Here is a 24,512-nt window from a genome sequence, read left to right as displayed (position 1 = left end):
AAAAAGGATCTCATGGTGAATGTATTTCATGTCACAGAACTTAAAAATGGTTAAAGAGATAAGTTTTGTATATTTCACCATAGTAAAATAAAATGGGCTAGCATTTATATTGTTAGAGAACCTCACAGGTTCATAACAAGGATTAAACAAGAGTTTAATGGCAATTCTTATGTGTGTAGCACATACTAAAGCATAATAAATAGCTATTTATTATTCATAGTAATTTTAATATTAATAGCTTTTATCTAGGCAATATGTGCTCAACATGGAAAATGCTGAAAAACAAAAAGATAAAAAGAATCTCCTTTAACACTGAAATCCAGAGGCAACCACTGAAATAAAATTCTTTATGGTATTTTTCCAAAGCATAGATATTTTGTAAATTTGGAATATAATAAATAGCCAACTTTGTCATCATGATCCATTCTTTTCTGCAAAACTGCAGAAACAGCTCTCTCTACAACACCCAGAAATAAAGGGACTTTGTTCAGGGCAAGGATCAAAAGTTGCATGAAACTTGAGGCAGGAACACAGAGCTCACGCTGAACAGCTGGGGACACCTGCCCCCAAAGCCAGGAGGGAGGTGTCCATCAAACCCCGGCCACCTGTTCCTCCCTCCCCATCGATGCTCAGCCAGAAAGCAAGACCCTGGGGGTCTGGCCAAGCAGGACAAGGGCCACGGAGGAGCCCGTGGGAGCTCTGCACACCATGTCCCCGCCCTCAGGAGCTCCTGCAGTGACAGAGGAGCCTCTGCAGGCAAGTCACCCTGGGGCCTGTGCCTCAGGGTGTGGGGGCACAGGAAGGAGACACACATGACAGCCATCCCACCTAGCCCCTGGTAAGGAGGAGGTCACCCAGGCCCAGGAGACAAGCGACGGCCCCGAGGCTGCAGGGATGAGACCAGTCCTGACTTCAGGCCAGAAGGCTGAGTTCTCAGGGTCCTGAGGTAGCTCACAGATGCCCAGTTTAAAAAAACACACACAATAAAAAAACAAAAAGAAACCATCAGGGCCAATATCCTGTATGTACGTACCAGTCCTTATTTACTAGGTGCTTGGGGCACATCCCCACTGGCTCAGCATTAAAGAATCCTCCTGCCAATGCAGGAGACACAGAAGACACAGGTTTGATCCCTGGGTGGTGAAGATCCCCTCGAGAAGCAAATGGCAACCCGCTCCAGTAGTCTTGCCTGGAGAATCCCGTGGACAGAGGAGCCTGGCGGGCTACAGTCCACGGGGTCACAAAGAGCCGGACACAATCGGGCAGGCACACACTGCGAGCGTGTCAGCACAGAGACAGTGGCGCCTGGGCACAGGACAAGGAGCTTGTTTTACCCAGACCCTCGGGCTCTGCCTGGCTCCCGTCCGTGGGCAAGGCCTCTCTGCCTCTAATGCGGAAACAAGGCCAGACTCCACTGACTCCTGGGGATGCCACATGGGCCAAAACTTCCCGGAGCACCCGGCAAAGAAGGAAGCTCTTCTGCTGGGCTGGGGAAGCAGCCCCAGGACTAACTCCAGGGAGTTAGTGGAGAAGGAACCACGATCCCACAAAACGCACTTAAAGGTTCTGTCCACGGTGAGGCATGGCCTTCCCCCACTTTCATTTCGGACGGGTGAGTATTCTGTTGGGAAGTAGGGCCAGGGAGCGAGCGGCACCCCCAAGGCAGTTCCTGAAATCCAACAGAGGAGCAGCTGCTCCGGGCGCTGGGGAGTTCTATTTCCATCTCTGCTTACACGTAATTATCTCTACAGCGGCACTCCCTGGAGGGCTGGCAGCACCAGCGGCCCCAGGTCACCTCCTGGACCGGCTGCTTCTGCACCAGCATCACAGAGAGAGGCCTGGAAGACAGCCCAAAGCACGGCCACCCGTGGCCCACTCCTCCCAGGCCCAGATCGCAGCCGTGCCAGGCCCTTTCCTCTGGAGACACGGAGAGGAAATCAAACGGGAGCCAGATAAGGAGCTCCGACGCCGAGTAATCCACAGTTATGAGTCCCCGGGGGCCACGCAAGCCAAACCAGCCCAGACCGGGCCAGCCATGCCCGAGGCGCCTTCCTTCCAACGATGACGGGGCTCGGACGTGGGCCCGAGAGCTTTCACGGCAAACAGGAACAACAGCGCACAGCTCTGTGCACCCACGACAAGCTGGGGCAGGGAGGGCCTGGGTGCCCTGACGCCGCCTGGGCGCCTGGCCCGTGCCGCACCCCTCCCGGCCCTGCGCTGACTCTCTTCTCACGGTGACGGGGTCCATGGAAGGAGGTGGGCCCTGGGTGTGCCGGCCTCAGTCGGCAGTTTCTACACCTGCTGGGGTGCGGGCACCATCCCAGGTGGTACCCCTCACGCCAGGCTGGCGGCAAGATGCGCCCTGGCCTCCTCTGCTCTCTCTTCTTGCCTGTGATTTCCACGTGGGGAGCGGGTGGTGTACAGGCATCTATGAGGAGGCAGGACACACAGAAGAGGGCGGTGGGTCGAGGGTCAATAGAGCAGAGAGAGACAACTGCCACAAAATACCCTGGTGCCTGAACACGGCACTGCAGTGGCATCTAAACCCGGAAAAGCTGCAACCGGTTACCCACCTGCCAATGATTCTCTCGCTGTGCTTGCGGACTCGACACTGGCTCCCATCCCATGGGGGCAAAAGGCCCCCACCCCAAACACACACACACACACATGCACGCACGCACGCACGCACGCATGCATGCACATACATGCACACACGCAGGCATGACTTCCATCTCCATGCCCCCACACCAGCCTGGCAGGCGCACGTGTCCACCTCAAGGCCTCTGTGGCAGCTGTCCCCTGGCTGGACCACGTCCCCTCCACACTACACCTCCCCTCAGACATGACTGCTCAGCAAGGCCTGCCTGGACCCTCTTTCAGCGCCTCACCACCCCCTGCCCTAGGCGCTCCCCTAACGTTTCAGCGACTACCCCCACCTCACACACTGTTCTGGGTCCACCAGTGTCCCCACAAACCCACAGCCACCTGGAACCATGTGACCCCTTCTGGAGAGAGGGCCTTCAGATGTACACGGTTAGGGCAAGGTCATGTGGAGGAGGGGGCCTGCAAAGAAAGAGGGGCCACAGACACAGGGAAGGTGCCATGTGGTGACGGGAGGCCGGGAGCAGAGGACGCAGGCACCCCCAGGAACGGCAGGAGCAAGGGACAGGTCTGCCCTCAGAGCCCCAGGACAGCGAGAGAACAAGGTCCTGGTGTTTAAGCCATCTGGTTGCGGTCCTTTGTTGCAGCACACTAGGAAACTGGGACGACCATGGATGGTGACCAGCTATTTATGGTCTGTTGCCCCTCAGGAGAAAATAAGCCCCAAGAGAAAAGGATTTTGATGTCTTTTGCTCTTTGTAAAACACCCAACGCATGGAATAGCATCCGCCTGAAAAAATGTATTTGCTGAATAGGTTCTGAGTGAATGAAGATAAGCCTAGAAGGGAGGTGGGGTGCTGCGCCCACCCTACAGAGGGCACAACTGAGGGGCCAGGGTCCCAGTTCCACCCAGAGACAGAAGAGCCAGAACCAGAACTGAATCAAGACCTCGTTCATTCCTTTGGGAAGCAACCTTCAGCTCCTCCGGGCGCCGAGCAAGGCACTGCCACGCGAGCCCTTGGTGAGCATGCGCGTGGAGCAGTGCAGGCAGTGCAGGCTTCAGGCATCCCCTGGGCAGGGCTGCGTCCTCACCTGCAGAGTGAGGATGCAAGCGAGGCCTGTCTTCCCACACTGCTTCCGCAAGGCCCTCAAGGGCCCAGAGGCCAGAGGACGGCTGTCCAGCGGCTGATGCAGGCGGCGCCTCTGGCGCTCTCTGAGCACTACTCTGAAGTCCAGCTCGCACTACAGGGCACTCGTGCTTGCACGCCCCACAGTCACACCCTGTCACATGCACACGCACCTGGACTCCCCACACCCGTGGCTCTGCAAGCCCCACAGTCTGCGAACCACCTCTGTCCCCGCCAGGTGGGCGGCCCTGTTCCTCCCCCGCACACATGGGGCTCCCCCAGCACGCTCTGCTCTCAAGACCAAGGTTCCCTTCTGCCCCCTGGACCCAGGCAGCCAGGGTCCTCTGGAATCCTGGGCACAGCCCTGCCCACACTTAGCCGGCAGGCCTCTCTGGTTTGGGGGAACCATCAGAAAACATAGCAGGGACTTCAGAAGAGCGTGCCATCACACTTGCGTGCACTGCACACACATGTGGTCAGGGCAGGAGACCCGCGACAATAGCACCCCAGGGCCAGCGCTGTTGGGAGCACAACCAGGCAGGGGGTGAAGCGAGAGCCCCCCACCTGCAGGCTGCACTTCCTGGCCCTCCCTGCAGCGACCTCAGCTCACAGGGCCCCAGAGCAGCAGACGGCAGACTCTACAGGGCACCCCGAACACTGCGTGGTTCTATTTTCCTGCAGCTAGAAGAGGCAGCACGTGGCCCATTTACCCGGCGTGGAGAACAGGGTAAAGAGCCCCAAGCCTCGAGCCCAGAGCCCCGTCCCACCTGCACGCTGAGCCACCAGGCTCACAGCTGCACGTCCCCTCTCACGGCTGGGCTCAGCCTCTGAAACAAAGTGGAGAGGCTGTAAGAGGATCCGCAGGACCCAGTCACCCTAAGCAGGGGGCCTCTGCTCTGACACCCCACGGCAGGGCTGATGCAGGAAGAGCCCCAGAGCCTCCACCCCGCAGCACTCCCACAGCCCTGCCTGACCTGGATCTGCCTGTATCCTCCTCGACGTTACCAGACGATGTGCACTGCTACACTTACCGAAGGCAACACTTGTTTGTTCATTTAGAAACACTTACTAAGTAAGAAAAGGGGCTTCCCAGGTGGCTCAGACATAAAGAATCTGCCTACAATGCAGGAGACGTGGGTTCAACCTCTGGGTGGGGAAGGTCCCCTGGAGAAGGAAATGGCAACCCACTCCAGTAATCTTGGGCTTCACCGGTTGCTCAGCTGGCAAAGAATCCGCCTGCAATGCGGGAGACCTCGGTTTGACCCCTGGGTCAGAAAGATCCCCTGGAGAAGGGAATGGCAACCCACTCCAGTATTCTGGCCTGGAGAATTCCCACAGACAGAGAAGCCTGGTGGGCTACAGTCCATGGGGTCAATACTACCTAGTGATTAAGCCACCTTTAAGGAAAGGAGAACACAAATCAAAGTGGCAGCTGCTCACTGTTGCTGGGTGCACACTAGTAGTGTGCTGATCTTCACAAACATGACTCTCTGAATCCCTGCAACAGCCCTGTGGGGTGGGTGCTGATATTATTCCTGGTTTACACATGAGGAAACGGAGGCCAGGAGAAAAGACAACTTTACTTACATCACACAGCCACAAACGACAGAGGGGGAGCTGGAAGTGGAGCCTCCTCCCACTCCACCAGCGCCTCCATCACTCCTGCCTCCTGGCCGTCTTTGACCAGCAGGTGCAGGACGCTGTCATTAAGTCAGAGCCTCCAGAGCCCACTGTGCAGCTCAGCCCACATGGAAAGGCCAGGGGAGGCCTCAGGACATGCTCTCTGCCGGCCCAGGCAGCTCAGGGACCGCCCGTCACTCTCTTCCCAAGCGAGCTGGGAGCGGGCAGAGAGGCACCGCCTGCTGCAGGGACAGCCCCACCACAGGGTGCTGCTTCACACCCAGAACAGAGGCTGTCCCGAAGCCAGAGCCTCTGACTTTCTGGCGTGCACTTCCCTAGCTCAGCTCCCAGGCCTGGCACCTCTGCCTCAGCTACGCAGAACAGAACTGCTATCAAAGCGCTGCTTACAAGCACTTGCCTCCTTGGGGAGAGGCTCGCAGAAAGACTCTGGCAGGTCATGCCAGAATTAAAATGATCCATTACAGTGTCCAACCTCTGGGAAAAGTGGAGAAAACATGAAACCAGGAGCACTTGCTTCCACTGCCACATTCCCACCCCTGTCTGCAGGACACCCTGAGCAGAGCCATGGTCCTGGGGGTTCAGCGTCCCCATCCTCTAGGGCTATGATGCCTCCCCCACAAGTAAGATCCGAAAGCCAAGTGAGTCTCATAGCCACACCAGCGGTGGTGAAATGCCTACTAAACACTATCCATTTCTATCCTCTAGCAGAATGGCAGTCCAGGGGGAAGGGGCGGCCTCATTATCTATTGGTGCTTTAAACCAGCCCAGCCCTCAAGAGCGCAGCGTGGGGATTTGCTATAACAGTTCAAACATGTAGAACCTGTGGCATACTGATTCCATTCCTAGAGAAATACACATGTGTACAACAGTATGCATGTATGAAGATATAGTAGCAAAACTAAGGAGTTAGATTATGTCTATCAATGGGCGACTGACTCATAAATTATGATACATCTATACCATAAAATATTTTGTAGAAAAAGTAAAAGAGAGAAGAATGCATGAGAAGATCTGTAAGATCCATTATATGAAAAGATAAAATAGTGAAACGACATATATGATGCAATGCAATTTATGCCTCAGAAGAAACAAAGCAGTATGTTTCTGGGTCTGGACAGGCTGATGGACGTTCCAACCGGTCAGGGCTGAGGAGTTAGCAGGGAGGGGCCCCTTGAGAGAGGGGGTCCCAGGGGAAGGAGAACTCTGTATCTGCTGCTGCTGACTTTACTAAGTGATTGGGAGGGTGGAGTGCAAGAATGTAACAAATTAATGTATCGCTTAGAAAAAAGGCAACAAACTGATTGAAAAATACCACTACCACCAAAACAGGGTTCCTTTGTGTTCTGGCTTGAAGCTGCCTCCGCAATTTGAACAAGTTTGGGGCCACACTCCAAGGTCTTCGCAAGAATGAATAATGAAGTTCAAGTGTAATCTCTAAGCCACAGAGACAGACGGGATCAGGGTTGACAGGGAGGAAGGGCAAGGTGGACGGCAGCACTGTGGGAGCTGCAGCTGTCCCCCTGAAGCTGCTGGGCTCCAGGAGCCACTGTTCTGAGACTTGCCTCCCTCTCACCCCATGGGATAAGAAGAAAGTAAGAACCAGGGTGAAGGAGAATTCCTTTTCCCACAGCAGAGGGGCGGTCACCCACTGTCAGCAGCAGAGCCACCCCCGAGTGAAGCTGGAGGAAAAGGGAAAGTAGGGAACGTATCAGCTGTTAAGTCGTGTCACACTCTGTGACCCCACGGACTGTAGCCCGCCAGGCTCCTCTCCATGGGATTCTCCAGGCCACTGGAGTGGGTTGCCATTCCTTTCTCAGGGGACTTTCCCAACCCAGGGATCAAACCCAGGTCTCCTGCACTGCAGGTGGATTTTTTACCATCTGAGCCACTTTGCTGCCAGGCTCCTGAGGCTCCAAGGACAGCCAGGCTGGCAGCCCAGCGTCCACACATTCAACTCCCTCCGAACAACCAGTCAAGCCTCACTTCACATTCAACACTGAAACTGAACTGGTACACACATCAGAGGGTTCTGCCAACAGAACAAGAACAATGTGGTACAAGGAGAGATCAATCAGTGATATCCTGGGTAAAGACAGTTACTCTTTCTGCTTGCCCATAGTAACATCTCTGTAAAATTAAAGATTTGATAAAGACCTTGTTTGCTTCCTAATAATAACTAAAACAAACACACAAGTACACAGCTAAACACAGAGCAAAAAAGAAAAAGAGAAGGGCTTTGCTTAGGACATGATGTTCAGGAGGCAGGCTGACAGCTGACACCCCCAGGTCAGGTGCTTCCCTCCCATCAGTACAGGTGCACCAAACTCTCTGGGCACTGGAACAGCCCACGGCTAGGGGACCACCCTCAGGACAAGGAAGAGAAGCCCCGTCTTGGGGGCAGTGGAGTCCCGCGCATGACTCACCGGGGTGAGCCTTGCCTGCAGAAGCCGGGAGCAGGCAGGCCCAGCGAGGATCCTCGGCCCCCTCGCAGTGAGAACGCAACCCAAGAAAAGCCAGGACCTGGCCAACGGGCTGGAGCTCAGCGTGGAGCTACCTGAAGAGTCCCAGTGTTTACGCAAGGAAAATGGGAAGCCTGGGCAAGTTTGCACAGACACGGGCACTGGGAGGGGAACGGCCCGGGGCCAGCGCACTCCTGACGTGGCGGCAGGCCCCGCGCGATGAGGACACGCAGGCCTGGAGAGCACAGGCACCGCGCACGCCCCTGGGCTTTGGCACTGCTTCCCCGGAGCACAGCCTGGCTCCCTACCGCGCTGCACCCTTCGGGGGGTGGGCTCACCTCCCGGCAGGGCCAGCCACCCCAAGAACTCACCCACCACCTCTGCCCACCAACCGGCCTCAGATGTGTGGTGACCACCTGCCACCCATGTCCAGAGATGGGTCAGGCCCTGGGGGACCTGTCAGAGGTGAGGCCCATGGCCAGCACAGTCCGCTGGGTCCCCCGGGAACAGGAGGGTGTGGACCCTACCCCAGGAGGAGGCCTCCACGGGGCTTTTCCCCTGCGATCCTTTCACCTGAAGTATGAACAAGCAAGCTTGCACGCCCCTCATGGACTGGGGTCTGAGAACCTGAATTCCATCCCGAGCTGCTCCAGGAAAGCTGGCAATGGAGGCCAGGTAGGCGGGTAAAGACAGGGGAGGGCTTGGGGCTTATGCCAGCACCTTCCTCCAGCCTGAGAGAGAGACCACAGGAGGCCACCATGGTTTCTAGAGAGGCCCTCGGTCTGCACATAGCATCCATACCCTGCCTGCGGCGTGAGACTGGCCGTGAGGGGCAGGGGGAGAGCGGAGACTCGGCCCCGCATCTCTCAAGCCCAGGTCCAAGGATGGAACATCGTCCATGGCCAGCGCCCCCTGTGCCCACCAGCTGCCAGCCTCAACGCCGTGAGGCCAACCCTCATGCTCTCTCAGGCCAGTTACCCTGAAGGCCTCAATCCTCTGCCACCCCTTGTGGACTCCACACAGCCCTGACCCAGCCCCGTCTCTGGGGCAGAGTCCAGCGCTGGCAGGGCGGCCTGATCCCCGCCTCCCAGGCTCTGGACTCACAGACATCTGGGCTGCCACGCAGGCAAACATCCCGCCCCAGCTCTGGGGACACAGGTGCTTCTGAGCCGTCTCCTCATCTGAGCAGGGGGATAACACGACTGATCTCCGGAGCCTCTGTGAATTCAGCAGAGGACACCCCGGCTCTCCAAGAAGGACCATGACTCTCCCTGTCCCCAACCTGGCTCCAGAGTTTCCACTCTTCACGACCTCGCTGTGCTGCTTCCTCACAATGAATGAACATGGGCAAGCTCAGAAAAAAGGCACATTCGAGATCTAAAGGTGAAGGGTCATAAACATAAAAATTAGGTTCCCAAGATGTGAAAGATACCAAAATTAACTCATTATCAAAATAATGTGAGAGGAGGGAAGAGACAGGAAAAAAAGAAAAACATCACTTCAGAGGAACTGCTTTTAAAATATATAGCTTTGCGACTTTTTCTTAGACTTCATTTTTTCCAAAGATTTAGGAAGATTACATTTCAAAAGCTCACAAAGGAGACATTTCTGGGTTTTTTTAAATTGTTTCTTAATTAAATATCTTCAGAGAACTAAGAAGTACTTTTACAGACTGACTGAATCTTAATAAAATTCTCAGAGAAATTCTGGCATCAGTCACAACAAACACCCTCTTGGAATTTAATTTCATTTTCCGCATACAACTTACTATGGAAACTCATTTATGATGATACCACTACCAGTCAAAATCTGCCTGGAGCACAAAAACTTCAAAGTGCCACAACAGATTCCTTTAGGACTTGATGGAAATTGGTCCCATATTTAGCCAAATCCTCATCTAACAGAGAACTCCCCCATGACAAACTGTCCAGATTTTACCATCAAAATCACTTCTTCCATCCCCTTCGCAGCCCATAGCTTCCCTCCCCTCCCACCGTATACTACAGCTCTAACAATGCCTCCTTCCAGCCAGAAGTCCCCAAATTCAGTCTCTTTCCCTTTTTGCACAAAACGGACAAAGGTAACTAGCCACACCCATCTTTAGCCCCTACCAAAGACCTGTTCCTTCTGGCTTCTAGTTTGCTTCAAGCCCCACCTTTCTTTTAATTCTCACTTGAAGTATAGTTGATTCACAAGGCTGAGCTAGTCCCAGCAATGCCCTCCTTTCAGATGATGCTAAGACCCCGAATATTCACTGTGTGTGTTGAGGGTGCAGTGGGAAGCCAAAAGCTAAAAGAATTATTTATAAGTACAAAATCATACTTTAAAGCCTTTTTCCCTGGAGGACAATTCCTACTGGAAGACTTAATCAATCCCATTATTCCAAGTGCCCATGGGCAAGGGGAGAGGAAGGGGTGAATGCTAACCATCACTGAGTACTTGCTGCAACTCACAGGTGCATCTCATTTAGTGCAAGGCAGATATTATCATCTTAATTTTACACACATGGAAATCAGGCTCAAGGGATTACGCAATGGGCTCAGCATGTACACCAGGCCCACCAGACACTGGGCTCCTGAGTCATGGACTCATATGCTTCCAGAGTCTTCGGGTGCTTAGTGTAGAACCTGCCCTGGGTATGAGGGCACTTTACAGTGCACACATTGCTTTTCACAAATAAGATCTCCTTTAATATCCCAATCCTGTAAGAAACAGTTAAGAATTACTTTTCCATGGCAGAGGAGCTTGGGGGAGAAGGGGTACATGCATATGCATGGCTGAGTGCCTCTGCTGTTCACCTGACACTACACAACGTTGTTAATCACTACATCCCAAAACAAAATAAAACATTAAAAAAAAAGAATTACTCCTCCACTATCATAAAACATCACACGCGTGCAGCCTGTCATGTCCGACTCTTCATGTCCCCATGGACGGTAGCCTGACAGGCCCCTCTGTCCATGGATTCTCCAGGCAGGAACACTGGAGTGGGTGTCATCCCCTCCTCCAGTGGATCTTCCCCACCGGGGATCAAACCCATGACCCCTGCTGCATCTCCTGCATCACAGGCAGATTCTCTACTGCTGAGCTCCCGTATCTTGTCCTGCCTGATACATGGTAGGGGCTCTAATGACAACTACTATTAGCACCAGGACTTTTATTAATTTAATAGCTCTCAGTTAAACTAAAAATGTATACAAGAAACTGACAAAAAAGGATTACTGAAAATGATGTGGTCAAACCCAATATGGATTTGAAAGCTACTAATGGAAGAGAACAGAAAGACAGAAGCATTCAGTTACGATAAAATACACACACAGAGAACCCTTCCCGCCCACCAGCACCATGACTTGGTCATGAATGTCCCGTTTGACCCAGCCATGGCATTTCAACCTCTCAGCATCCAAAACAAGATGGGCAGGAAGTGCCTCTGAACTTCTACTGAGAGGTTGTCCAGAGGGTCCAGGGAATAGGGGTGGAGCAGACACATTATTACCTTGAGCTATTTTAAATGTGCTGTATCTAATGCACTATTTGCCTATTAATTTCACTCACTCGAAACCTGGGAGGTTCAGAAACGTCACATGCAACAGGAATCAGCTCCCCACTTCTCAAGTCAGAACGGGAAAGATGACAGAAGTGTGGTGGTACAAGGACGGCAGCATCAGTCAGACAGAAGGAAACCTATGGTCCTATGGCAACGAGAGAGGCTTCCGGGAGGCTCAGTGGTAAAGCATCAGCCTGCAGTGCATGAGACCCAGGTTCGATCCCTGGATCAGGAAGATCCCCTGGAGGAGGGTATGACAATCCGCTCCAGTATTCTTGCCAGATCCTACGGACCGAGGAGGCTGGTGGGGTCCTCCGGTACAGAATGGGGTGACAGAGTCAAGCATGACTGAGCACTCACCCACGGCAAGGAGAGATCCTGGGGGTATTCTTCGAGTAAGGCTGCTCCACGTGGAGCCACTGCGCATCCACTCCAGGCTTGAAGGTTCAAACAAAAGAAAAATTTCAGGTCCTCAGATGAGACATACATAACTTTTTAAAGCACAGTTAACTACTTTATGATAATGATAGCTGAACAGGCAATACACTAATCGTCTGCATAAGAACAGTATCCCGACTGCAAATCCAGTACCAAGTATTATTAGTTTTTGGTTTTGTTTTGCCTTGTGCAGCCTCTCTTGCTTCTGAGCTGTGTTCAGTCCATCCTAATTTCTTTATAATAGGCTGAGGTGAACTTTGTGTGGCTGATCAAGGTTCACAAGGAAAAAGGTTCCCTCAAACACCTACTCCTGCCACCTGAGACTGTCTAACTCATTCTGTATACCGAATTTTGCAGATAAAGAAACTGAGTTCCAAAGAGGGGAAGTGATGCATTAGAGGCCATCAGTTGAGTCGCTCAGTCATGTCTGACTTCGATCCCATGGACTACAGCAAGCCAGGCTTCCCTGTCCATCACCAACTCCCGGAGCTTACTCAGACTCATGTCCATCAAGTTGGTGATGCCATTATTGGAGGCCATAATCCTTGCTAATACATCTAGGACTAGGACAAGGTCTCAAGGCCTACAGTGTGGGTCTCCAGCTCTACCACTGTTGCAAATGACCTAGTGCGCTTGTGTCTTGAATACAATATTTATTTGAAGGGAAAAAAAAAAGCTAACATGAGTCATCTCCACTGTCAAGGGGCACCACACAGATTATTCCAATAAAGCATCTGCAGAACCACTTGTTTCTGAAATAGCCAGCCTCAGCCCGAGAATCAATGGCCGTGTCTTTCGCCCCTTCAGGATGACCACGACTCTGCAAACAGAGGGGCTGCTAGGCTTTGCGGGTCCGTAGCCGAACCCTGGGAATACCGACGTGGCTTGTGCTGGAGAGGGGAATGGGGGTGGGTGCGTGGGTGTCAGAGGGGGTCAGAGCTGCGTTCTCTCCTGGCAACGGTTAATGATTGCATGCAGCCCAATCCTACTGCCCACGGGACCCCTAAATATCCCATCCACTCAGGGGTCCCTCTTCAACTTCCCAGACAGCAGCGCCGCAGTCGGGGAGGCGAGTCTGGCAGACGGGGAGGGGAGGTACTTGGCCCAGGCGGTAGAGGAAGCGCGGCTCGGCCGCCTCTCCAGCAGTTCCAGGAACTCCCCACCGGGTCTCCGGGAGCCCAGGGGCGTCCCCAACTCTGAGCCCGACCCCTCCCCCGCGTCCGCCGGCAGCGGGGAGGGGGCAAGCCCACCGCCGCTCCACTCCGCCCCCCGCCCCCCGGCGCACCCCGCGGGCCTGCCTTCCCCTGCTCACCACGGGCCGCGCCGGGCACCTGCGGGCTCCAGCCGGGGACCCCGAGCGCGCCCCTTCCTCTCCGCGCGCCGAGCACCCGCGCCCGCCGCCTCCGGCGCCCCCCGTGCCCCCGTCCCCCGGAGCCGCCGCGCGCCCGCACTTCCCGCCCGGCCCGCGGGGCTCGCGGTCCGCCCCAACTTTCCCGGCCGCGGCCCCAGCCCGCAGCGCGGAGACCCCGGCCCCGCGCAGAGACGCGCGGCCCCGCGGCCCCCGCCCGCGGCCGGCACGAGTTGCGCTCGGGACGCGCTCGGGGCCCGGGCCTCGGCGGCCGCTTGGCTCTGCGCGGGGCGGGCGCGGCGGGAACCGTGGGGCCGCCGCCCCCAGCCCGGCCCGGCCGGGCCCGCGCCGCCGCTCACCTCCGCCCGCGCCGCCGCTGCCGGGAAGACGTGGCGGTGGCCGCCGCTCGCGCTCCCCGCCTCGCCTCCCGGCGCCCGGGCGCGCGGCCCCGGCCGGCAGTGCCAGGCGCCCTCTGCCGCCGGGAAGCCGAATCCTCCCTCCCTAACCCTAACGCGCCCGCCCAGCCCGGCCGCCCGCCCGCGTGCCGCGGGCCCTCGCCCCGCTCTCTACCGCCGCTGCTCCGAGACGCTCCGCCGGAGGCCGCGGGCCCGACTCGGGGAGCCCGCCTCCGGGCGCTCGCCCCGGACAGCCGCCGCTCGCCGCCCGCCCGCGCCCCGCCGCCGGTGCGGGTCGCGCCCCAGCCGGCTCCATACCGTTTCTGCTTCCCTTAACCCTAACCCTTGCCCCGGAGAAAGTCAAGGCAGGCTGGGGAGCAGCCGGCTCGCCGTCCCCTCTCCTAGTTAAGCGCCCCGCCCGGAATACCCAAGTGCGCCACAAACACTTCTTACGGGATCCAAGGAGCGAATGAATGAGGACAGACTTTGGCAGCTCTCCACCACGCAGGCTTCTAAACTTCCAGAGAACAGATACCCGGACCCAGATTTGTTTTTTCGTTTGTGAATTACACACTCAGACACGTGCTCAACGTTGCATAAATAAGATTCACAGTTCCCGACCTCAGACCAGCACGGAGCGGCACAGGGCCCACCGCCCAGTTACTCCTGGCTTTTAGTCGAACAGACTTAGGATTTAGATCTTCCACTTAAAAGCTGGGAGCTCTTGGGAAAGCTAATCTCTCTGAGCGGGTTACCTCGTCTACACACTGAGAATAGTAAAACCTACTTCTCTGGGCTGTTGTGAGCATTGAGACCTTGCATTGTATGTGAAGTGCCTTGCTCGGCCCCTCCACCCACCTATGCTGCAGAGCTAAGTGGTAGAAGCCGTTATTATGATCATTAACAGGTAGCTACTGTTACTATTATTACTGATCCAGTAGGTAATAAAAATTATATGCAAAATGTAAACTAACGGCCACCTTTTCATCTGAGGACACCCCTTGTGAGTGTGGAATTGTCACCTACCCAACAGGGCCTCTCCAGTCTCTCCTCTTCCCCATCCCCAAGAATTAACTAATTGGTACCGGGGTTTTTTAAGACCTGTAGAACCAGCTCTCCTACTGGTTTTCCACCTGGGTTTTGGTGGCCAGTCTCTTAATTAACAGTGTTTATTTTCTTGTAAAGGCAGTGAATGCTTAAGGGTTTCTGCAAGCTACAGCCTCTACTGTTTCCTCATTGCCCCTCTCTCAACACCTGGAGGTGTCTTTTCACTTCTGACAGTCTCCTTCCTGCTCTGCATGGAAAACAGCAGTGAGTGCAATGAAGTTACATTAGACAGGACTGGGCTGGAATCCCAGCCTGTCCACCTTGGGTTTTCTGTGCCTCCGTCCCCTGAGTTGTAAACTGTGGTGAATGATCCATCTGTGGCGTTGAGAGATTGGTGATCCAATCTGTGAGTGAAGTGCTTGGAATATAAAGGTGTTTACTAAAAGGCAACTGTTGATTTGTTTATTTAATCAGCATTTAGGGAGCATCCTAGGTGGTGCTAGTGGTAAAGAATATACCTGCTAGTGCAGAAGACACAGGTTCAATCCCTGGGTCAGGACAATCCCCTGGAGGAGGAAATGGCAACCCACTCCAGTATTCTTACCTGGGGAATCCCATGGACAGAGGAGCCTAGTGGGCTATAGTCCATGGGGTAGCAGAGAGTTGGACACGACTCAGCATCTGAGCCTAGCATAGCACAGCTCGAGGAGCATCCACTGAATGTCATACATTCTGGGAGAATGAGAGAAAGAAACATGGGTGAGGTAGGATTCCTGTCCTCAAAAGAGACTGAGGTCTGCTCGACGAGAAGGGCACCCACATCCTTGGGCAGAGGGGTTGGGAGGACATAGGCGCTGCTAATATGAAATTAGAAAGCCTTAGTTCCAAACTGAGACAGTGGTACTGCAGTAAAGATTGCTTTAATTCATTATAATTGCAAATGGTATTTTCTTCTAAATATGTACATAACTTTCCAAGGCCACTGCAAAAATTAATGAATAATTTTATGAGGCAAGCAGAACCACTTGATGTAGGATTTAGTCCCTTAATAAGGTGACTCCAAATGCTTCCTTATACTAGTAATAACATGAACATTGTGTCTTTGTGAAAGCACCATATAGGTTAAACTTGCACGTCTTGCAATGCATATCTAAGAGGGACAGTTCACACAGTCACCCTAATGGCCTCTGATGACTCTCACCTCCTTATGCACGTCCTTGGTGTCGAGCCTCCTCTGTTAAGCCTGGGCTTGGCCGCTGGGACATCCACAGACATGGCAAACGAGGGCTGTTTGACAAGCACTTGTGCCTCGCTCCTTGCCTTCTGGAAATGCTATGAAGAAAGTGAAAAAAACCTGGTCCAACCTCCTCAAAAATGAAAGCCTGAGGCAGAGAGAGGCTTGTCATCCCAGCTGTAGCAGTTCCCCAGCCAACCCACCAGCTGAATGCCGCCGTATGACAGAGGCCAGGAAAGTCTAGCCAAAATGACCCAGCCGTCCGAAGAGTTGTGAGAAATAAAATGGTGGATGCTTTAAGCCACTGAGTGTTAGCAGCAATAGATAAACTGATAGACGATGCAGGAGGAGAAGGGGGTAACAGAGGACAAGATGGTCGGATGGCATCACCAACTCAATGGACATGAGTTTGAGCAAGCTCCGGGAGTTGGTGAAATCAGGGAAGCCTGGCGTGCTGCAGTCCATGGAGTCGCAGAGTTGGACGTGACTTAGTTACGGAGCAGCAGCAGACATATCACACGCAGCCATTTCCACAGTTCCAAGATCTTGGCTAAATTCAGCCAAGAGTCAATACTCTCACTCGTGTTTTCTGTCACGGAACACTCAGTTGAAGTTAGTATGTCTCAGCCTAACAGAGTATCACACTTCAAATACTGCCTTCTCTCAAAGTTCTACACTGAATGACTACTGAGCCTGGTTAAAATCCTTCCGCAGCCAACATGACAATGAGCTGGCAAAACCAGCTTAGAAACCACTTTAAACATAGATCCTTGGACTACAGCAGGGGTTATAAAGGTTGGGTGTTCGTATCTCCCGTTTGATTATAAACTTCTTGATGATGAGCACTTCATTCTATTTGACAGGGTTTCTCTGTAGATCATGAAACATCCGAGGAGAAAGGGAAATTAAAGGTCAGCTAATCCCCTACCTCATTTTGCAGAGGAAGGCACTGGGGCTCAGAGAGATTAGAGATGAGAAGAGCCTGACAAATTCTCAGGGTCCTGGAGCTAGCCTAGGGCAGAACTGAGAAGACCAAAGATCTTCACACTGTTCGTTGGACTGGATTGTTTGTTGGGTTGTTTTTCCCCTGTGACACTGGTTGCTCCCAAAAATATCCTCCCTGTGCTCAAAATAGCTTTACAACTTTCCTTTGCATTTAGGATAAAATCCAAAGCCTTCATCTGGCCCCACGAAGCCTGGTGCAGCCAGCCCATCGTTTCAGCTCCTGCTGTCACGCGCGGCACGCCCTGCCCTCTCTGATTGTCTTCCGTCCTGTGTCACTCCGCTCAGAGTCCAAGCCCTCAATGAAAGCCAGCTTGACCAGGCTTGGTCACATGACCTAGCTTGATCACAGCATCAACCTAAGAAGAATGGGACTCCCATAAAGAAAGCCCCCAAAGACAATCATCAAGTGTTGTCAACAAAAGAAGAGAAAGCGAACCAAAGGTGATCAAAACCAGTGGACATCTACTACATTATCTCAGGCCTCGGCTCAGCTGTAGCTTTCTCAGGAAAGCGTCTCTTACCTTCTGCATCTCTTACACTCTGTCATGACACTCCTGACCTTTCACTGTGCTCATCACATTTCATGATTACATATTTGTTTGTTTGTCATGTTCTCCCCCCATGCGAGAAGGGACTGTGCTGTTGGCCCACTGCTGTATCCCTGTAACCTGACGTAGAGCCTGCTGCATAATCGGCTCTCAAAATTTATTAAATGAATGAATCAATGAACGAATAATATAGGCCTTTGACTCTTCTGACTCATTCCATATGACATTAGCTTTATAGGAATGGCGAAAAAATAAAGAGAATGTGGTGGGTATAGATTTGTGGAAGACACACCGTGCTGGGTCCGTCCGTGATCCTGTGAGGAGGACACGTACTCAGGGTGAAGGAGGAAACGATAGCTTGCGCATCTGAGATGGGCCGTGTTGTGCTGGACCATGCCAGTCTTTCTTTTTTAGTTGTATTTCTTTATTTTCAGCCGTTCTGGGCCTTGGTTGCTGTGGATGGCTTTCTCTAGTTGCATCAGGCAGGGGCCCCTCTGTTGCAATGTGGGCTCCTCAGCAGGGGGACTCCTCTCATTTCGGGGCTTGGGCCCTGGGTGTGCGGGCCTCGGGAGTTGGGGCTCACAGGCTTAGCTGTCCTCAGCATGTGGGGTCTTCCCAGACCAGGCATTGAATCCATGCCCTGTGAGCTGGCAGGCACACTCCTAACCCCTGGACCACCAGAACAGTCCTGTGCCAGTCTTGGGGAATGAGTTCTAAAAGCTGAGAAGTAAAAAGGGGCAGGTCTGGGATGGGGAAGGCAGTAGGCCTGGGCGCTCACAGAGAGGAGTCCTCAAAACTGAGACTGGGAGCACCCTGGCTACAGCCACCAGAGCACAGCTCAGTGCCTGGTCACGAACCTGCTCCCTTGGGCCTGGCCCTGCCCAGCTGTGTCATCTCTATAGCAGGATCCCAGGCTCATTGCTGATGGCTGCAGACCCGTGGAGAGGTTTCTGCTACTCAGAAGCAAAATGAGATCTTGTTAGAGCAATGTAAAGCTAAATGCATTCCATTTTTATATCAGTGAATATTATACTCATGATGGCTTAGGGTTTTTTGTTTTCAGCAAAATAGAACATTGACAGTCTCAGTTTGCCCCTTAAATATTTTCGTAATGTGACAGGGCCATGCCATCTGAAAGCCTTGGACGTGACTGCCTTATAATCGCAGAGATCTGGGTGACCCCCGCAAAGGCTCAGCAGACTCAATACACCGTTACTCGTTCAACTGCTATTGTCTGAATCATGCCTCTGTCTCCTTCTTGCTTACCTACTTGGTGGACACATTAGCAGGTTAGAATATGGAGCCTCAAGAGGCATCGCTCCAGGGACTGCGTCTGTGGCTGTGGGTTAGGAAGAAACTGGGGGTGACTCAGGACTGAGACTTTGGGCTTGGGGTTTGGTCAGTGACAGAGTATGTGTGTGTACGTGTGTGTGCCCACACATATGCGAGCACGCTCATAGGTGTGTGCTTGTGGCAAGGGGAGTCCTTCTCAGGTCACCAAAACTGTTCACCAGAGGGAGGCTACTTCACCCTAAGAGAAGATGTTGTTTTAATCTTACAAACGGGGAACTTCCCAGGCGGCTCAGCAGTTAAGAATCCACCTGCAATGCAGGAGCCACAAGAGATGCGAGTTCGATCCCTGGGTTGAGAAGATTCCTTGGAGGAAGGCATGGCAACTCAATCCAGTATTCTTGCCAGGATAATCCCATGGACAGAGGAGCCTGGTAGGTTACAGTCCATGGGGTCACAAATAGTGGGATATGATTGAGGTGACTTAAAACCCACACATACAAAGGGGAAAACTGAGGCTTAGCACGTTTGAGACCAAGCCCAGCTGAATACAGAGGCCAAACACTCAACACCTTCGACAATGCTTCCTTCTGCAGGTACTCAACTGGTTAAAATTAAATCCGATGTGAATTCCCAGAAGCTGACATTTCAGAAAGACTCTTCTAGAGCTAAAAAAGGGGTGAAATTTATCTTCCCTAAGCTGCAAGAGGAAAATATCCAACTTCTTGTGTTTTCAAAAGTAGCATAAAGTCCCAAACTTTCACATTCTCACCAGGAGCAAGCCTACCCATGTCATACACTTAGCTGGAATTTTTGAATCCCTCAGAGAAGACTGCTGCATAAGTATCAAGTCTTACAATAAAAATGTCTTTTTTCTCACTGATAGCAATATCAGACATACATAGTTTTTAAAAATTAAATAAAAAGACTTTGAGCCAAATTATACCTACTCAATTCTACAGTAAAGGAAGGCTTGCTCATTTTTATAAAGCTGTAAAATCCCATATAAGGAAACTTTCAGGATCTCTGCTTTCATTTGCACAAAGACATCGGGCCTCCCTAGTGGCTCAGACAGTAAAGAGTCTGCCTGCAATGCAGGAGATCCAGCTGGGTCAGGAAGATCCCCTGAAAGAGTAAATGGCAATGCACTCCAGTATCCTTGCCTGGAGAATCCCCATGGACAGAGGAGCCTGGCAGGCTACAGTCCAGGGGTCGCAAAGAGTCAGACGTGAGTGACTAACACACACATTGGAGCAGTAATGCAAAGTTCAACCAAGACCTTTATGCTCACTGCCTCTGATTTTTGAAGTTTAAGTCTTCAGCTAAAAAATGGAAAGGAATCCCTGCTTCACCCCACTGCCAACAACCAAAGCAAACTCTCAAGCCAGGAAGGCCAGTGGACTCTTTCAACTTCAGTTCTTCACAACTTTCTCCCTGCTGGCAAATGTTAAGTTTCTGTTTGAAGAGAAATAAGAGTTTCATTAACTTGCCTGTCTTTGTAGTCGTCTAATTCCTTTCAGGGTTTCATGGCATTTTTTTTTTCCTGGCTTGAGAAAATAAGACCACAGTAACACACAACTCCCCAGAGTCCCATTAAAGGCAGAACAGTTGAAACAGTTGGCATGGATGCAACAGAGCAGGAGCCTCTCCACTTTATTCCATAGGTTGTATTTCACTACAGGTTTTCAATTCCAAACCGGAAAGCAATGTTTCTTAATTACCGTAACTCTCAGATTCATAACCCTTAAGATCTGCATCAGTGACATATATACCAGCTGTCCTTTTGGTCTGGCACAATTTTAACATCAAACGATGTTTCCTGTCAGTGGTGCCCTTGTCCTCAACTGAACCTCATCATTATCAGAAAACACTGACGTGGTTTCTGAAACATAAATCACTCAGTCATGTCCAGTTCTTTGTGACCTTGTGGACTGTAGCCTTCTGTGTCCACGAAATTCTCCAGGCAAGAATACTGGAGGAGGTTGCCATTCCCTTCTCTGGGGGATCTTTCCAACCAAGGGGTTGCACCTGGGTCTCCTGCATTGCAGGTGGATTCTTTACCACCTGAGCCACCAGGGAAGCCTGTAGCCTACACTTAAATCTCTAATCACTCTGCACGTATTTCCTGAGCACTTCAAAGACACAGACACTGCACTGAGTTTTGTGAATGCAGAGGTAAGCGAAAAAGACACAGTCCTTTGCCTACCTAGAAAACCTTGCAGACCAGGAGAGAGAAAAATAAACATGTAATTACAAATGATCTTAAGTGTTTTGAGGAAAAAGAACAAGGTACTATGAGAAAGTTTCATAACAGGATTTAGTTCTAAATTGAGAGGGTGGAGAGGAACTTTCTGGAAGTGACCTTAAAGCAGAGACCTGGGAGGTAAATGCAGGGTTGGCCCTGTGAGGGGCCCAGGGGCCACATGGTCTTCCTTACTCAAAGATTCTGTGTTTCTTGTATCATGACCAAGACAAGGAGTGCAACTTCTCAAAGACTCGTTGCTTTCAGAGAGATGCCCAGACAGCCCCGTGTTCACACAGGCACAGACCCGGGACAGGAGCCCAGCGTCTTGCTTTGCTGCCAACCTGTCCCCTGCTCTCTCAATTCCTGACTCCCAGCAGCAGCTCGTAAAGGCTCACCTAGCCATAAAGAAGGCTGAGAGCCAAAGAATGGATGGTTTCAAACTGTGGTGCTGGAAAAGACTCTTGAGAGTCCCTTGGACCGCTAGGCAATCAAACCAGTCCATCCTAAAAGAGATCAATCCTGAGTGTTCATTGGCAGGATTGATGCTGAAGCTGAAACTCCAGTACTTCAGCCACCTGATGTGAAGAGCTGACTCCTTGGAAAAGACCCTGACGCTGGGAAAGACTGAAGGCAGGAGGAGAAGGGGACGACAGAGGATGAGATGGTTGGATGGCATCACCAATTCAATGGACCTGAATTTGAGTAAGCTCTAGGAGATGGTGAAGGACAGGGAGGCCTGGTGTGCTCCAGTCCATGGGGTCTCAGAGCAACATGGGGACACGACTGAGCACCTGAACACCAAAGTGTGCATCACTTAGGCTAGCAGTCCAGATGAGTGCTGTACCTGGTTCCTGTGTGTGTGCAGCCTCCACATCTACGCTGTAAGCTCTCAGGGAGCACGTGACTCTGCTTTATTCTCCCTGTCTGATGCTCACAATGCTCAGAAAGGAGCTGGATTGGTAGCTGCTCTTCAGAGGACACCTGCTTAATTGCATCAGGCTTCATCTCAGTGTTTAGTCATATGGTAAACATCTGATATGAAAAAGGAGCCAAACTAGACAAATAAAGTATGCTTTAGAAGAGCTAAGATTAAAAGAAAATAGCATGAAGAGAATAGGAATGGAAGGACTTTCTGAAGCTTCTGGAAATGTAGCTTGTATGACTCTGTGAGGCCACAGTTCTAAGACTAAGCTGTAAGACACAAAACTGATTTGATATAACAGCAGTTTACTTGTCTGGGCGTGGGGAGGAGAGTTGGGGTGCTTTCAATGTGTGTTTATATTGAGAGTTATATCCTGATTGCAGAAATATTAAAATGTTCCCAGAAAGTATCTTATAATAATAAAATAGTACTTGTCTATGGTTTTCATGGAACTTAAAAAATTATATTCTCTTTTTTCTGCCTCATATCCACAGCAATTTTTTTTCTGTTCTTTCTGTGTGTGTGTGTGTGTGTGTGTGTGCCTCAAATTCCTTCTGAGAAATGCTTCTTCCTCATCACAGACAGCCTGCTGAGGTATCTGATCAAGGTACCCAGTTCTCCTCTAGTGCAGCAATGGGCTCCTAACCCGACTGAGGACACGCAGATGTTGGAATGATGATTGAGGGTCAAAAGCCTGGCCCCAGATGGAACCTACTTATTCTAGATGTGGAGTGCAGATAAGACTGTCTAGAAGCTTCTGCTACAGCCATCCTCTAGAACTGCAGGCTCCAGGCATTTTCTGTTATCTACAGCCAAGAAATGCTAAGTCATACAGTGCCCTTGACTATTGGTGCAGGTAAAACTGGTGGTCTTAACCTGGGGTCCATGGGCTTGGACATGGTCCACGGACAGGTGTCAGGAGGTCCACAGACATGTTGTAATTTTTGTACATGTACTTGTACATGATGTAAATTTTGTACTAATAAATGCATTTGCAGGAGGGTGAGACGGCGTACAGATAGCTTTTGTTAGATTCTCAAAGACATCCATGGCTGAAAATAGATTAGAAACCATTGACTCCAGAATAAGGATTGGGGAAAAATGATAACTTTGTTTCCCCTAGCTTCCACGCATGTTCCTTTCCGTTATGAATATAAGTGACAAATCACAGTAATATTAGCAATATCTGTGACTTCACCACCAATATAAGATATTTTCATACCACTTTCTAGTGTTACAGATACCTCCAAATATAATTTGCACCTCTCCCTACTTTAAGATTACAGTATTATTAGACCCACAACTAGGTCTCCTTATTCAATACGTTAATAAAGAAGCATTAAATAAAACACGATCACTAAATACTTTAATATTTTATAACTGAATCTCAATATAATTAGCTTCCTTTGTAATCCTCTATGCTCTACTTTATCCAAATCACCATCCTGAGAGGAAGTCCAAGAGCTTCATCAGACTGCCAAGGGGTTAGTCACTAGTCATACGAAAAGGTTAACAGCCTTGCTTGGGAACAATTTGGTAGGATGGTAGGACCATCTCCCGCCTTGCCTGTGCTGGCTTCTGCAGCGGCACCTGTGTAGCATCCTCCCTGCAGTCCCTCTCCTTGCAACAACTCGATGCCTCGGCTACCATTTTGCAATCTCTGAATCCCTCCAAAACAGCAGGCATGATTGCCTGTGGTCCAGAGAAACACACAAACCCTTCTATGAATCATAAGACAGAAACAAAAGCCAAAAATTAATGAGACATTTTAAAAATAGAAGGGTCTGGAATAGGTAAATCCATGGAGACAGAAAGCAGATGAGTGGTTGGTTGCCAGGGGCTGAAACGAGGAGGAGAGGAGGGGTGACTGCTTAATGGATGCAGGGCCTGCTTCTGGGCGATGAAAACGTCACAGAGCTAGGAGCCGATGACGGTCGGAGAGCACAACCCTGTGCGTGCACTAAATGCCGTTGTAATACCCACCATAAAAGGGCTAATTTTATATGAATTCTCTCTCAATAAAACATAAGATAAAATAATAAGTGCAAAGAAACTCCATTATAAAGTCACCTGGGAATTCAAGGCCCTACTTAGGGGGATAAAGTAAAAAGGTCCCAAAGTTTCAAGCTCTTTTGCTCCCTCTCCTCCCCATCCTGCCCCTCAAGCGGCCCATGGACACTCGTGAAATTGCTAATGTGTACCCTAGGCTACACATGAAATTCTGGTCTGCACTTATGCACATTAAAACACACCACTAAATACTCATCTGACAAGCTATATTTTAAACTTGAAACAAGGCTTTATTGTGCCTGGATGCATTTTAATATACCTACTAAATTTTCACTGGAGTGAAAAACGGCTGACAGTGATGACCGAGAAGGGAGGAGAGAGTCTCTCCCATCCTACCCACACATTCTGCTTTCGCCTTGAGGAGCTAGGGATTGGCAGCCCCTACCTCCTGAGAGCTCTAGAGAGTTTTCAGGGAAGGTTTCCAGCATGATCTGATGAACTCAAGCAGGGTCTGAGAGGTCGCTGGAAGGCTTCCCATCCCGGTAGCTCTAGGACTTCTGCGGCTCCCACCAGGGTTCTCAGTTCTTGCTGGCCTCCGTCAGAGAAGGCTAGGATTAACCTTCCACAAGCCCCTCTCACATCCTTCATAATTCCC

The 24,512-nt window shown here is 51.4% G+C and overlaps 1 long non-coding RNA gene across 1 annotated transcript in view; it reads right to left on the bottom strand.

The window, feature by feature from the left end:
• LOC102173639 overlaps positions 1 to 13,628 on the bottom strand; it is a 76,277-nt gene extending 62,649 nt beyond the window's left edge. The window contains exons 1-2 of the long non-coding RNA XR_001917511.1: positions 13,521 to 13,628; positions 11,736 to 11,812 (exon numbers count right to left, since the gene is read on the bottom strand). This is a non-coding gene — a long non-coding RNA (uncharacterized LOC102173639). The remainder of the gene's footprint in view (positions 1 to 11,735; positions 11,813 to 13,520) is intronic.

This window comes from Capra hircus, chromosome 29 (genome assembly GCF_001704415.2).
Source record: "Capra hircus breed San Clemente chromosome 29, ASM170441v1, whole genome shotgun sequence".
Taxonomy (NCBI): domain Eukaryota; kingdom Metazoa; phylum Chordata; class Mammalia; order Artiodactyla; family Bovidae; genus Capra; species Capra hircus.
Note: the sequence above shows the minus strand (reverse complement) of the source record. Positions and strands in the feature narration are given on the sequence as shown.